The sequence below is a fragment of the Protopterus annectens genome, chromosome 8.part1 (genome assembly GCF_019279795.1).
Source record: "Protopterus annectens isolate FY-2018-M chromosome 8.part1, PAN1.0, whole genome shotgun sequence".
NCBI lineage: Eukaryota > Metazoa > Chordata > Ceratodontiformes > Protopteridae > Protopterus > Protopterus annectens.
The window spans coordinates 451,095,991-451,110,842 of NC_056742.1; positions in this window are offsets into that span (position 1 = coordinate 451,095,991).

The following is a 14,852-nucleotide window of genomic DNA, read 5'->3' on the forward strand; positions in this document are numbered from 1 at the left end:
ACTCTTGGGAAAGACAATATACTATCATTGGGAGTCAGTTACCTCAGGAAGACATATTATCATTGGGAATCAGTTACCTCAGGAAGATATATTTGTATGCATTCAATATAGAAATAAACTGTGTAACATTAAAAACAACTTCAAATGCAACTGTAACAGGGATATTGGTAATCCAAATATTTATTCAGTGCTGTCTTTAGCATAAATTCATGCTAAATGAATCCTGAAGTCCTCTAGGGTAGCCATTTGAAAGGTTGGGATGTACAGTAAAAAAGTAGGATCCGGACTGGCAGCAAAGAAAAAACTTTTAGTTCAAATAATCCACAGCACAGTAGGTAAAAAACAGTAATCCAAGTAAGCACGTTCGTTTGTCGCTGACAAAACAAAAGCGCTTACTTGGATTATTGTTTTTTTACCTACTGTGCTGTGGATTATTTGAATTAAAAGATTTTCTTTGCTGCCAGTCCGGATCCTATTTTTTACTCTACTTGGTTTTGTGTGGCTCTTATTGCAGGCTTGAAAGGTTGGGATGCACTAGAGTGAGTCCCAAAGTGCAGAGACTGAAAGGCTGAAAGGTCGGCCTTACATATATCAAGTCTGAGATGTCATTTCTTGGAATATTCCCTTTTTTCCAAGGTATGCCAATCTTGGAGTTAGTATATATAAGTTCAGGGGAGTATGGGTAGCTTGTCAACCACATGGGGGTTACAGAGGGGCTTGCCCACCCTGCAAAAAGAAGTTTTTAGCAAAACAGTGATTTTTGAACTTTGCTCTTCTTCGGGTTTTCATCTTTTTTTTTTTTCATTTTTTTGGCACTTGGCATTTTGAGTGCCAGCATTTCAGTAGGAAGCTGTAATCTAGCACCTTGGCACTTTGACGGAAATTGTTGCAACCATATTTTCTTAACTTGTAAGTTGAATGCTTATGCATTCATATGTCAATAGAAACTGGATGTTAATCTATTTGCATATAAATGCTCTTTTATCGAACTTAAAAATGGAAAACCTTAAAATGTCAAAGGAACAGATCAGCAAATTTTTTCCCAGGGAAAACAATTTGCTGATCCAAAAAAAAAAAAAACCCAAAAATCAATGTACAGGCAAAATAAAGTGGGGGGCTTCACTTCCTACAACCCCCAATGTGGGGGGCTATGCCCCCACACCCCTCCAACTTAAATATACCAACTCCGAGATCACACCACAGTGGAGCAAACAGCAAACTCCGGAGAACGGCCCATTGATTTTTTTTCCCTGGGAAAAAAATTGATGTTTTGTGCCTTCGACATTTTCAGGTTTTGCGTTTTAAAGTTTGATATAAGAGTGTTCACTAATTTAAGTGTTCACTCTTTTGATAGGGATCCTGCCAAATGTGGGAAGTGCTCAGCCTCATTTGCATTCTGAGTTGGTCTCATTTCCATAATATCACTCATTGTCATCGTCATTATGCAGTCATTTGCATATAATACTGACTGCACTATTTTCCTTGGTAGCACCATTACATTACCTAGATTTTTGAATTGGCCCCAAACTGCATGCCACCTCTCACCATGCAATTTTGCATAGTAGAATTTCTGAATCCTGGGCTAAATTTGACTGAAATATATCAGAATTTATTATCAGATACAAAGTATTTCATTAGGATGGGAAAAGAGCGATGTCTTTTGCAGTGGGAAGCTCCTTGTAGTGTTGCCTCAACATAACCATAACTTAATTATTCAAATATCACTGTTTTGGTTCATAAAGGAAGTGTGATTGATGTTGTGTATTTATAAACACATACGAGGCTCTCATCTCTAATAGGTTCATAGGTTCATACTAGGCTATCTGCCCTAGGGCATTTATAAGCCTAGCCAGAGTGTGTATGGCTTTCGCCACCCATTTTAAATTAATTTTGCTATGCCCTTTTTCGAGGTTAGTATACTGCGCTTCTGTCTAACAGTGACACAGAAGTGATACCCGGGGTAAACCTACGATCTCCCATCCACTCATCAAGATTCCTCTTGAAGAGAGTCAATGAGGGACTCTGCCTAACCTGGACTGGGATTTTATTCCAGAGTGAAGGGAGCCTCTGGGTTATGAATCTGTCCCTCCAGCATGTCCTATTTATTTCAGTGCTGAGGTTTAAGTCCCTCGAGCGCGTAGCTCGATGGGATTTGGATTTTCTGAGATGCAGCATGTCCATTAATTCCGGGTTGGACATGGCTTTATAAGTCAGGCACAGATCGCCTCTGAGCAGGCGGTATGCCACTGAGTAGAGCTGGAGTTTCTTTAACCGGGCAGCATACAGCATCTGTTTGAGCCCCTTGATCCTCTTGGTGAGGTACTTTTGGGGTCTTTCCAGTTGCTGCAGGTGACTGGTAAGGTACATCCCAAAAGGGGCATTGTACTCAATTATGGGCCTGATGAGGGATGAGTAAAGAGGCACGATGACCTCCCCTGATCTAGATGTGAATCCATTCATGATTAGGTGGGCTATATAAAATGTTTTTCTAACCACTTTGGCCATGTGGTTGTCAAATGAGAGATTGCTATCAACTTGGGTTCCCAGGTCCCTAATTACTTCTTCTGTACTTAATGGATTACCACCTATGTGGTAATTTGTGGGCACTTTGTTTTTGCCAAAGGGGATGACTATGCACTTTTTGGCGTTTAGCTTGAGGCCATGGCTCTGGCACCAGTTGTCTGTTTCTATGAGGCCCTTTTGGAGGATGCTTGTGTCAGCTGGAGAGTCTATTATGGTGCCCAGTTTGCAGTCATCTGCGAACTTGGTCAGCCACAGTCCTTCCATGTTGGCCTGTACCTCCGAGAAATATATACCAAACAAGAGAGGTCCCAAGACTGAGCCTTGTGGGATGCCACTTGTAACTGGTTTGGAGTCTGACATGGCTCCAGCTATTCTAACCATGTGGGTTCTGTCCTTGAGCCAGTTTGCAACCCATCTAGTGACATAGGGGTTTATATTTAAGCTGGTGAGCTTATCTATAATGCCCGAGTGGGGTATTGTATCGAAGGCTTTTGCGAGGTCCAGGTAGGCTGTGTGGACCACCTTCCCCTCGTCAATGGCCTTGGTGACTGTTTCAAAGAAATTGACCAGGTTTAAGAGGCAGGATCTGCCCTTAACAAAGCCAAACTGGGTAGGATCCAGTGTCTGTAGGTCCCCAATATCTTTATTTATGAGGTCCATGATGATCCTTTCCATAGCTTTGCAAACCAAGCTAGTCAGGCTTATGGGGCGATAGTTTCCAGGATCCGTTGAGGCACCACCTTTGTGGAGAGGGACCACTGTTGCTGTACGCCACTCTTTGGGTACATATCCTGTAGTAAGGCTAAGATTGAACAGTAGTTTTATGTTTGGGTTTAGCTCTTCTTGGAGTTCATGTAGGACGCAGCCCGGGACACCATCTGGTCCCATTGATGCTGTGTTTTTTGCTTTGGAGAGGGCGGCTCTTACCTGAGCATCTGAGATGTCAGGGGCAGCACTCTGTTGGGATAGATATTTGTCCTTTGGTGGGGAGAGGGGAGAAGTTTGCACTGAACCTGTCAGCTAGGATGTTGGCAATGTCTGTGGGCTCGGTGTATTTTTTGTCATTTTGGACTAATTCTGAGCATATCTGGGAATTCCCACCCAGGTTCCTAACATAACTAAAGAAAGCCTTGTGATTATCCTTAGTGTCCTGTGCAATTTTTCTCTCGAAGCTGGCCTTAGATGATTTTATGAGTGCCCGTAGTTTTTTGCTAATACTGATCAGAGATGCCTTCCCTTTTTGGGATTTTGTTCTATCATGTAGTAGCTTCCTCCTTCTATTGTATAGTTCGTTTATGGCTGGGGTCCACCAGGCAGGACGTCTGCCTTTGGAGGATTGGGTCTTGGTTTTATTTGGGATTGCATGATCCATGCATTCCTGAAGGTGTTCATAGAATGCGTTTCTAAAGGATTCTGCGGTCTGGGCCGTATTTTCCACAGGCCCGGGGGCTTTGAAGGATTTCGCCTCGGTTTTGAGGCGTGTGAAATTTGCTTTAGAGAAGTTTTTCGCTGTGGTTTTCTGGGCAGGGGGTGGGGTCGGGATGTGAATATCCAGTGAGATTAGTTTATGGTCTGATCTTACCAGTGAGGGATACACTTCTGGTCTGGAACATAGTGTCCCCATGTTGGTGATGATCAGGTCCAGTATGTTTTCCCCTCTTGTGGGAGTGGTAACAAGTTGTTCCATAGCATTTGAGTTTATAAATTCTAGGAACCTTAGGGCTAGGTGTTGGAGCTAGAGTAATGCTCCCAGTCTATGTTTGGGTAGTTGAAGTCGCCCAATATAATGGTGTTTGGAGAGACCTTCATATTTTCCAGTATTCTCAGGAAGGCCAAGTGGGGTTCCTGTGTTTGGGAAGGTGGTCTGTAGCAGGCTATAAACTGGAAGGCAGTTTTACCCACAGTTAGTTGCACATGGATAGTCTCTGATGCTTCGTGCTGTGCCACCAACCTGGAGGTGTGGGTATCTTTGACAAATATTGATACTCCGCCTCCTTTTGTGGTTCGGTCCAAGTTTTGGGGCGAAAAGCATGGTATGAGGTATAACCTGGTAGTGCTGGGGTGCTCTCGGAGCCTTGAACCAGGTTTCTGTTACTGCACAGATATCGATGTTCTCCATGCTAAGGAGAGTTTCGAAAGGTGCATCTTGAGGTTTAGACTTCTGGCATTGAGTAGCATTACTCTTAGTTTCTTATCCCTTGTGATACCTATGGAGGTGGGTTTGTCTTTTGAGCCTTGCCTAAAAAGGCACTATGGGGGTAGCAAGAGCCTTTGCCAATATCCGAAAGCCCAGGGTGACAGGTGCAAGCCGTCCCTAGTGAAGCATCGTGGCTTGTCGAGCATGTCATCCCAGGCTGACAGGCATTGATCCCCTTTGAATGACACCAACACTTAAGCCAATTGTTGAAATTGATCATCTTGTCTTCATATTGTGGCATCATTCTTGGTGAGGGTAAGATGCTACTCAAGGTCAGGGTAATACCGGCCTGGGCTACATGCTCAGGGTACTCCTCTATGTCTTCTTTCATGTAGCCCAGGGAGGTACGTCTCAGGTCATTCACACCAGCATGGACAATGACTGAGTCATATTTGTACTTGCCTTGGAGTGACCTGAGTGCTTGTGTTATGTGGCGGATCCTAGCACCCGACAGGCAGCTCACCGTGACCTTCTCCTTGTTCAGCCTGGTGAGCGGACGCCAGTGTGCCTGACGATAGAGTCACCTATTACAAGTGTATCAGGTGTGTTGTTTAACCTTAAGGGCTGTGACTGTTCGGCACACTGGCTTTGTGAGCTATGTGTTGCATGTGTTTTGTTTTGGGGTAGCGGTTGCTTGGGTGTCTGCTTTGGAGGTCTCTGCTGCTTAGGCAGATTTTTATTTAGAGCCTCCGAGTATGTTTTTGTGTGTTTATGTGTTTGGTTTGTTGTCGTGGTAGGTCTATGTGAGACTGGAATTGTAGTGAATGTGGTTTCCTTCTCCTCCTGACTGGTTACACCAGTACTGAGTTGAGAGAGCTTAGCCTCCAATCTGGCTATATGGTTGCATCTCTCACATGTGATGGAATTTGTTGGGAGGAGGAGAGGGTTGTCTTTGTACATGAGGCAGTTGTAACATTGCCTCGAGATTCCCAGATTCACCAGCTGGACCAGAGAGGAGATTGACAACTGACCTTTGGACATGCTAGAATAGTATTGGGAATTCCTTTATAATTGAAAAAAAGGGCCAATGGGGAACAAGGTACTCAAGGGGAGTTTGTGAGGGTGTAGTGCTTTTAATTTTTTAGAGCTGACTTATATAATTGCTTTAGTGAGCAAGTGCCAGGTAACTTAAATGCAATGTGTTACAGGTAACTTAAATGCAAAAACGACAAACAGTAACTTTCTTTCAAGTGAAACAAGGAAATAAGTACAGTAAGCAATGCAGATATCACTAGGGATCCACAGAAGTGCTAAAAGGCCGCGTTTTAGGTGGAATGTGACTCATTGTTATAGTTAGAATATACAAGTAAAGGTTGGAGGGAGTGTGGGATGGGATCTGATCCCCTACGTAAGTATGAGGTATGAGAGTTTTAAGTGTTACTTTAGTTGTGCAGATTTCAGTTGTTATGTAATATGTATTAAGGAATATGTTGAGTTCTACATTAAATGTGTTCTAAGTCTGGCAGTTGGTGCACAATATTAAGGTAGTGAGCTTTAATTCCTGTGATATAGGGTTTGATTCACTCAGCCCACACTTGCCTACTGTGTGACCAATGAGGAACTCACTTACACAGACATTGCTCTTTGGTTGCCCCTGGAAAAAGACTGTTCAGTGGAACTTCCTGGTTAGAATGTGTGTTATGTACTGAGCAGCTTGGTTGCTGAACTAAATGCATCAATCTATGTATACAAAAATACAGATTTAGCATAAGAATACATGGATTACTGTTATTTGTAGTTCTTAATTAAGCTTTAAGTTCCTTGCATTTCTGATGGGTTGCTTTCATTTGATGTTTGCCATTATATACCACATCAGCACCATTCATGAAGGTGGTATTTTTAAAGCATCATTTTACATACTGCTTGTTACTGTTTTAATTTTGGTAAGATGGGGAGGGCAGCATATACCATACTTCCCCGAAAATAACACCGGGTCTTATACTTTTCCCCCCGCCAAAATATGCACTAGGGCTTATTATCAGGGGATGTCTTATTTACCTCCCCCCCTGTGCAACAATCTACATTTATTCATTTATTCATGTACAAAAATCGACATTTATTCATGTATACAAATTGACATTTATTCTGTACTTTTCCATTGTTTGGCAACAGTTCTAGGTAATGCATTAACAGTAGTGTGAGAATTCTACATAAACAGTGCAACAAACATTTCAACTTCAGACTCTCTACGCCTTGCCTTTCACAGTGCAATATTTCATGCTTAACAGAAAGTGCAGAAAAATCTCAATACATGTGTATTGGAGGAGGGGAGTAAAACAGGTGAATAACTGCCACTTTTTGAGTGGCGATGCTTTCTTTATTCCTTACCCAGACTGTAAGAGAAGAATGATGGAAAGTCATAAAAATGAAGTCTGGGAACTAGTGGCCTTACTTTGTAATTACCCCTTGATAATGAAACATCACCTTAATACAATAAAGTCAAAAAACTGACAAGAGCTTGCTGGCAGCTGAAAGCAGAAGCAATCCATTCTGTTGCCCCCATAACGGAAAAGTTATTCAAATACAGTCATGTCATCTTCATCTGGAACATTGTCATAAGTCTCCAACCCCTGAATTCTGGCCAGAATTTCTTGCAACTCCATTTCCTGTAGATCCATTGGCCCCAATCTGTCATGCCTAGCAATAGAGCTCTCCTTAAATGAGCACTGCTTGTCCATGTAGCCTGCTCATGGTGCATTGGCAACACAGCTGTCAGTGATTTTATCTCATGAATTCTTCACCCAAGTTCATAGGTTCATAGGTTCATAGGTTGGTACTACGCTATCAGCCCTAGGGCCTATACAAGCCTAGCCATAACAATTCCCTGGCTATTTCTTCCCATACTATTTACTTCCCTGGACCCCTGTCTAGCAGGGCGACTGACGTGAATTTCCTTTCTTCCATCCAATTGTCAAGGTTCCTTTTGAAGAGGGCCAAAGAGGCACTCTGCTTGACATGTATGGGCAATCTATTCCAGAGTCTGGGGAGTCTCTGGGTCAGGAACCTGTCCCTCCAGCATGTTTTGTTTATTGTGATGACAAGGTTTAGATCCCTGGAGCGTGTGGCTCTGAGGGATTGGGATTTCTTTAAGTGTAGCATGTCCAGCAGTTCTGGGTTTGACATGGCCTTGTATGTTAAGCAGAGATCGCCTCTGAATAGACGATATGTAGAAGAGTATAGCTGGAGATTTAAGGCGGTCAGCGTAGGGCATCTGCTTTAGGCCTGTTATTCTTTTAATGAGGTATTTCTATGGCCTTTCCAGTTGTTACAGACGTCTTGAGAGGTACATACCAAATAGGGCGATGTATTCTATAATGGGTCTAATGAGGGATGAGTACAGTGGGACAATGACCTCCTTTTTTCTGGATGAAAAGCCCTTAGTGATGAGGTGTGCCACATAGAAGGATTTCCTGACTGTTGTGGCGATGTGGTTATCAAAAGTGAGACCACTGTCCACCTGTGTCCCTAAGTCTCTTATCACACTTTCGGTGTTTAGTGTACTGCCACCTATATGGTAATTCACGGCTACATGTTTTTTCCCAAAGGGGATAACTATACATTTCTTGGCATTGAGCTTGAGCCCATGGCTCTGGCACCAAGCATCTGTTTCTGTAAGGCCCTTTTGTAGAGTATCCACATCATTTGTGATTCAATAATGGCTCCCAGTTTGCAGTCATCTGCAAACTTTGTTAGCCAGAGTCCCTTAGTGTTGGCCTGTACTTCAGAGAAGTAGATGCCAAACAAGAGCAGTCCCAGGACTGAACCCTGAGGTACTCCACTTGTCACTTGTCTGGAGCTGGATTTGGAGTCGGCTACTTTTACAGTGTGGGTTCTATCAGTAAGCCAGTTAGCAACCCATTGGGTGACGTAGGGATTATTGCCCAGCTTAGTAAGTTTATCTATGATTCCAGAGTGGGGGATGGTGTCATAGGCCTTGGCAAGGTCTAGATAGGCTGTGTGGACCACCTTACCCTTGTCCATGGCTCTGGAGACTGATTCGAAGAAGTCAATCAGGTTCAGGAGACAAGATCGGCCCTTCACGAACCCAGACTGGGTGGGGTCCAGTGTTTGAAGGTTGCCAATGTCTTTGTTTATAAGTTCCATGATAATATGCTCCATGGCCTTGCAGATAAGGCTTGTCAGACTGATGGGACGGTAGTTTCCGAGATCCAAGGTGGATCCCCCCTTGTGGAGTGGGATAACTGTAGCTCTGCGCCACTCAGTGGGCACAAAACTTGAGGTGAGGCTATGATTAAACATGACACTTAGGTGAGGTGCCAGTTCATATTGTAGTTCATGTAGTACACAGCCCGGGATGTCATCTGCTCCCATGGATGATGTATTCTTAGCTTTGGAGAGTGCATTTTTTACCTGTCTGGGCATTATTACTGGAATTTGGCAATCTTCCGGTATTGAGATGAGCCATTTAGGGGGTGAGAGGCGGGTGAATTTGGCACTGAATCGATCTGCCAGGATATTGGCAATATCCTTGGGATCAGTATATTTAATGCCATTCTGTTTTAGCTCAGAGCAGATCTGAGCATTGCCATTTAGATTCTTGACATAGTTATAGAATGCCTTGTGGTTGTCTTTTGGATCTTTGGCAATTTTATTTTCGTAACTAGCTTTGGAGGATTTTATGAGGGATCTCAGTTTCTTACTGAGGCAGGTAAGGGAGTTTTTTGCATCCTGGGATTTTCCTCTTTTCTGCAACAGTTTCTTCCTTTTGTTGTGAAGTTTGTTTATGGCAGGGGACCACCAAATTAGCTTCCTTTTTTTGGATGAGAGCATCTTGGTTCTATTTGGGATGGCACGATTCATGCATGAGTGGATGTGCTTGTACAGTGCCTTAGTGTAGGATTCAGGGGTTGAACTTTTAGTTCCCGTCTGCATGGGTGTCATGAAGTTTGTCACTTCTGACTTGAGTAGCATGAAGTTGGATTTGGAGAAGTTTTTTATGGAGGTTTCCTTACTGGGAGGTGGGGGTGTGATGTGGATGTTAAGGGTGATTAGCTTATGGTCAGACCTGACTAATGAGGGGGTGACCATAGGTGTGGAGCATCGATTTCCCATGTTAGTAATGACCAGGTCTAGGATACTGGAGCCCCTGGTGGGACTATGGATTAGTTGATCCAGGGCATTGGAATTTATGAATTCCAAGAACCGTTGGGCAAAGGTGTTGGTACATGAGTAGTTTTCCCAGTTAATGGCAGGGTAGTTAAAATCACCCAGTATTAGGGTGTTATCTTAATATTTTCCAGTATGTTTAGGACAGTGTAGTGAGAATCTTGGGGTATGGTGGGGGATCTGTAGCAAGCTACAATTTGGATTGCAGTCTTACCTAGTGTTAGTTGCACCTGGAGAATTTCAGACACATTGTGTTGGGCAACTAGTCTGGTGGTGTGAATATTCTTGGTGAATATTGACACTCCTCCACCTTTAGTGTTTCGGTCCTGGTTTGGTGGCCAAAAAGTGTGGTAAGAGTTGTAGCCTGGTATTGCAGGGGTGCTCTCTGGAGCCTTGAACCAGGTCTCAGTTACTGCACAGATATCAATGTTCTCCATTTTTAGGAGTGCCTCAAGAGAGTGCATTTTGAGGTTTAGACTTCTAGCATTGAGTAGCATTACCTTTAGATTTTGCATGCTTGTACCTGTTACGGTGGTGGTTTTGTCCTTTGAACTTTGCCTAAAAGAGGCACTATAGGGGTGGCAAGAGCCTTAGCCAGTAACCTGAATCCCAGGGGCGACAGGTGCAGACCATCTCTGGTAAAGCATCGTGGTCTGTCAATCATGTCATTCCAGGCAGACAGATACTGGATCCCCTTTGAATGACACCAGAAGCTTAGCCAATTGTTGAAGTCAATCATTTTGTCCTTATATTGTGGTATCATTCTGGGTGAAGGCAGGATGCTACTCAGGGCTAGCGTCATACCTGCCTGGGCCACATGATCTGAGAGCTCTTCCATGTCTCTTTTTATGTAGTCCAGGGAGGTACGTCTCAAGTTATTCACTCCAACATGGACAATGACAGAGTCATATTTGTACTTGTTGTGGAGTGACTTGAGTGCATGCATTATGTGGCAGATCCTGGCACCCAACAGGCAGCTGACTATAATTTTCTCCTTGTTCAACCTGGTGAGAGGGACATCAGTGTGCCGGACTATAGAGTCACCTATGAATAAAGTGTTAGGTACATTGTCTTGCCTTAGGGGCTGTTGCTGGGTGGCACACTGGTGTTGTGAACTATGTGACACTTTGGTTGTGATTGGTGTTTGTTTGCGTTTCAGCTTCAGAGGTCCTTGTTGCTTGGGCAGGTTACAGTTAAGGGCCTCTGCATATGTGGATTTAGTGTTGCTATATGTGGGTGTTGGTGGTGTGGGTTTAGAAGGGCTATGTGTTGCTTGAGGTGTAGTGTGGGTGTTAACCTTCTCCTCTTGACTGTCTAGCACAATCTTAGGTGGAGAGAGCTTTGTTTCCATTTTGGCTATGTAAGTGCATCTCTCACAGGTTGTAGTGTTGGGTGGTAGGAGGAGAGGGTTGTCTGTGTACATGAGGCAATTGCTGCATTGCCCCAGTATGCCCAGATTCACGAGGTGGACAGGAGAAATCACCGGAAGCTGACCCTTGGACATACCTGTTTTGGTGCCTTTTTTTTTTTAAAGTACACGAGCTGTTTTACCTTTCCTTAGCAAGGTACTTTGCAATTATAGGCTGTTTAGTGCCTACTATTAATTTCTCCTTATTAACAAGGAGAGTTGAGCGCTTGTATCAGTTTAAGGCTTCCTAGTGCTTTCCAGCAGATATTAGAGAAAGTGCTAGTCACAGGGATGCTTAAAGGTTAGATGAAAAAAAATGCACACTGCAGTGTGCACTAGAGAAGTTAGATGTGAAAGTAGGTAACTTAAGTTTTACATGTTTAAAAAGTTAAGGTTTAGTGGAGAGTTACTATTTCTAAAACAGCAAGATGGGTTGAAAGGGGTGGTCACTTTTGTATTCTGGTACTATGGAATACAGTAAGGTGGCCAATAAATTTAAATAGTTGAAGGGGAGGGATTTAAAAAATGATGATTTTGTGATTACTCACACAAGCCAGTGAAAGCAGAGAGGAAATGAGATATATGGTCAAATTAACATAAGAGGCAGGCAGCTAGAAAGACAGTGGTATTTAACAAGACAACTGTAACTGGGTAGGAGGGTGGGAAAAAATTCTGCCTGACTCAGAAGAGAGAGAGAGCTGTGGTCTCTTTTGAAGTTTTAATATGCAGAGTGCAAGTAAAACACAAAGTAAAGAAAACAAACCACAGTATTCAAAATATAGAAAGGCAATAAAGTAAAACAAAATACAAAAATTAAAAGCAAACTAACCTTTCCTTCACAGCAAAGTGTAGCAGAGTCTGGATGAGCCTTTCTGGTAAAGTCATGACCTCTTGCAGGCTAGGCTTCACAAAGTTTCCACACTGATTTCTCTCCATTCTATTTTCAATGTAGTCATTGAGTTCCATGCACAAATGGTCATTGAATGGCTTGTTTAATGCAATATCAAGAGTCTGGAGATAGGCAGTCATTCCTGAAGGAATCATTATTTGATCTATTCTTCTCTGTGCAAGGAAGTTCTTCATGTCTTTAGCACAGTGAATGCTGTCTGAATCACAGACTAGCAGACCTCTTTTGCCACCTCGCAAAACAAGTGGCAGCATTTCACCGACCCACTTCCTTATAGCTGCTTGTGTGCACCAGGCTTTTTTGGTTTCAAAAGTGTAAATGCCTGAAACATGTTCAATCTTATCTTTCTTGCCCTTACTAATGATTAGAGGTGGGGTTTTCTTTCCATCTAGATGAATTGCCAAAATACAGGTAACACGTGCACTCTCGTAACCAGTGGAGGGAATGTAGATTGACGAGGCACCCCTCTGATCAATTGTTGTTTGAGATCCTTGGCCCATAAACACTGCAGTTTCATCCATAGCAATCATGTTGGAGAGTTGGTATTTAGAAAAGTCGATGCCATCAACAAAGGACTTGAATGCAAGTGCACGTTTAATAACTTCAGTATCTTCCAGCCTGAACAGTGTTGTTGATCTTAGAGACAGTTCATATCACTGAAGGAAGCCATCCAGCCAATGTTGTGATGCTTTGAATTCTTCTAGGGATATTTCTAACTGTAGTGCCATTGCAAGGGCAAATGCTTGAATATCAGCCCTGCGCACAACCAAAGCCTCTGCTCTCCTGTTAGCAATCCATTCACAGATGATGTCTTCCAGCTCAGGAAATAAAGGTTGCTGACCTGATCCACACTTGCACTACTTAGCATTTCCCTCATCCACCTGTTGACTGAGGTTATCCTACTCTGCTCACCATTTTCGGACCGTTCGGAGATCCAACTTCTTCTCTTTGCAGAAAGCCATCAGATTATTTCCCTGGGAGTCCCCCATGATTCCTTTCTTGTACTTGATGGAATAGCTCTTTCTTTTTGCACTCATCTTGTCTGGGGGGGGGTTAACTGAAGACTTACAAAACAGGAGTGGCAACAGAAATGCTGACAGTTAAGAAGACACAACCACACCCGTTTGTTTTCAAGTGTGCACATTTTATATGCGACGTCTGTACATTGACTAATCAAAGTACACTTGCCAGTGTTTATGGGCCAAGGATTTCAAATGTCAAGTGTTAGCGAGGATTAGAGTTAAAGTAAGACTCATAGTGGACTCCCGAGGAAAGAATCTTTTGACAGTCTGCAAAGAGGAGTCAGGTGTCTGAATGGTTCGAAAATGGTGAGCAGAGTACGATAACCTCAGTCAACAGGTGTCAATAATATTATTATTTTATAATTCAACATGTCCATCGTGTGTTGTTGACGATCTTAACTGGGGCTTATTTTTGGGCTAGGGCTTATATCATGACCACCCTGGAAGACCATGCTAGGCCTTATTTTCTGGTTAGGTCTTATTTATGGAGAAATATAGTATATGCAAGGAATACTGGCATTATAAGTTGTATTTTTTTTTGGTTTACACGGTTCAGAAATTAGAGAATTAGGTTAGTCCCCATTTGGGGGGTTTAAGATTTGAGCAATTGCCATTTGGTTTCAATGTTGACGTGTTTCATGTATTTTTATCATTTTTTATTATGCTTTATAATAGCAATGCAAAACGTGCTTCATTTATGTATCTGTACTGTCAAGCTGTAAATAGATATAGCAAACTTTTCACTAAGATATCAGCAGTATCAAAATATGACCACAGCGAGTAGCATCTGTTTATATCAGTAGATATATATATATCAGCCAGCATACCTCAAAAGCTTAACAATTCCAGTCCTGTGTGTCTTCCTCTTTTATTTTACAGTTTGTCCGATTCCCATACAGATTATATCTAGTAATAGAATTCTTTCTGCAGAAAAATGCATTTGCTTAAAGAATAAATGCACTGCTTTGCACGGCCGTGATAACATTGCTTACTACACATTAGGCAATGTGCATTCCTAAGAGGCCTTTTCATTTTAAGCGAGACAGAAAACACCCTTTGGCCATTTGCTCTACCTTTTGTGACTGATGTGGCTTGTGCTGTCTTGCACAAATACACCTTTCTTTTTTAGGCAGACTAAACACCTTTTTAAATGAGAAAAACAGGAGGTATTTGTCAAATCAGTAGGTCAAAAGGCAGAACAAGTCACTGCAGTGCATTTTTCAACTATATTCATTCACATTTGCATTATTTAAGAAACAGCAGTACAGTTGTTTAATCTGAAGTAAATATTGACTAAAGCGTTAAGTTAGTTAGAATGAAGTAGTCTCCATGAGTCTGGAAGGTTGTTTACTTTCCAAACTGCATAATTCGAAGCAGTGTTCTTACTTAAGGTACAACACACTGTGGCATTTATTTTTATACTAAAACACTTCTCGTAACTGAGATTACTATCTCATCAACATTTACGTCAAACAGTCATTTTTTCAGACTCCAGACTGCAGTCATTCTTTCTAGTCCTTGCACTGTGTCATGTTGTTCTGTTTTCTGGGAAACATTTCAGGAAACATTCCATCATTTCATTGCTGGAAATAATAGCCGTAGACTGGATAAATACTTTCATTTTGTTTTATTTTTTTAACTGTTCTTGATTGCACTGCAATTTTGTGG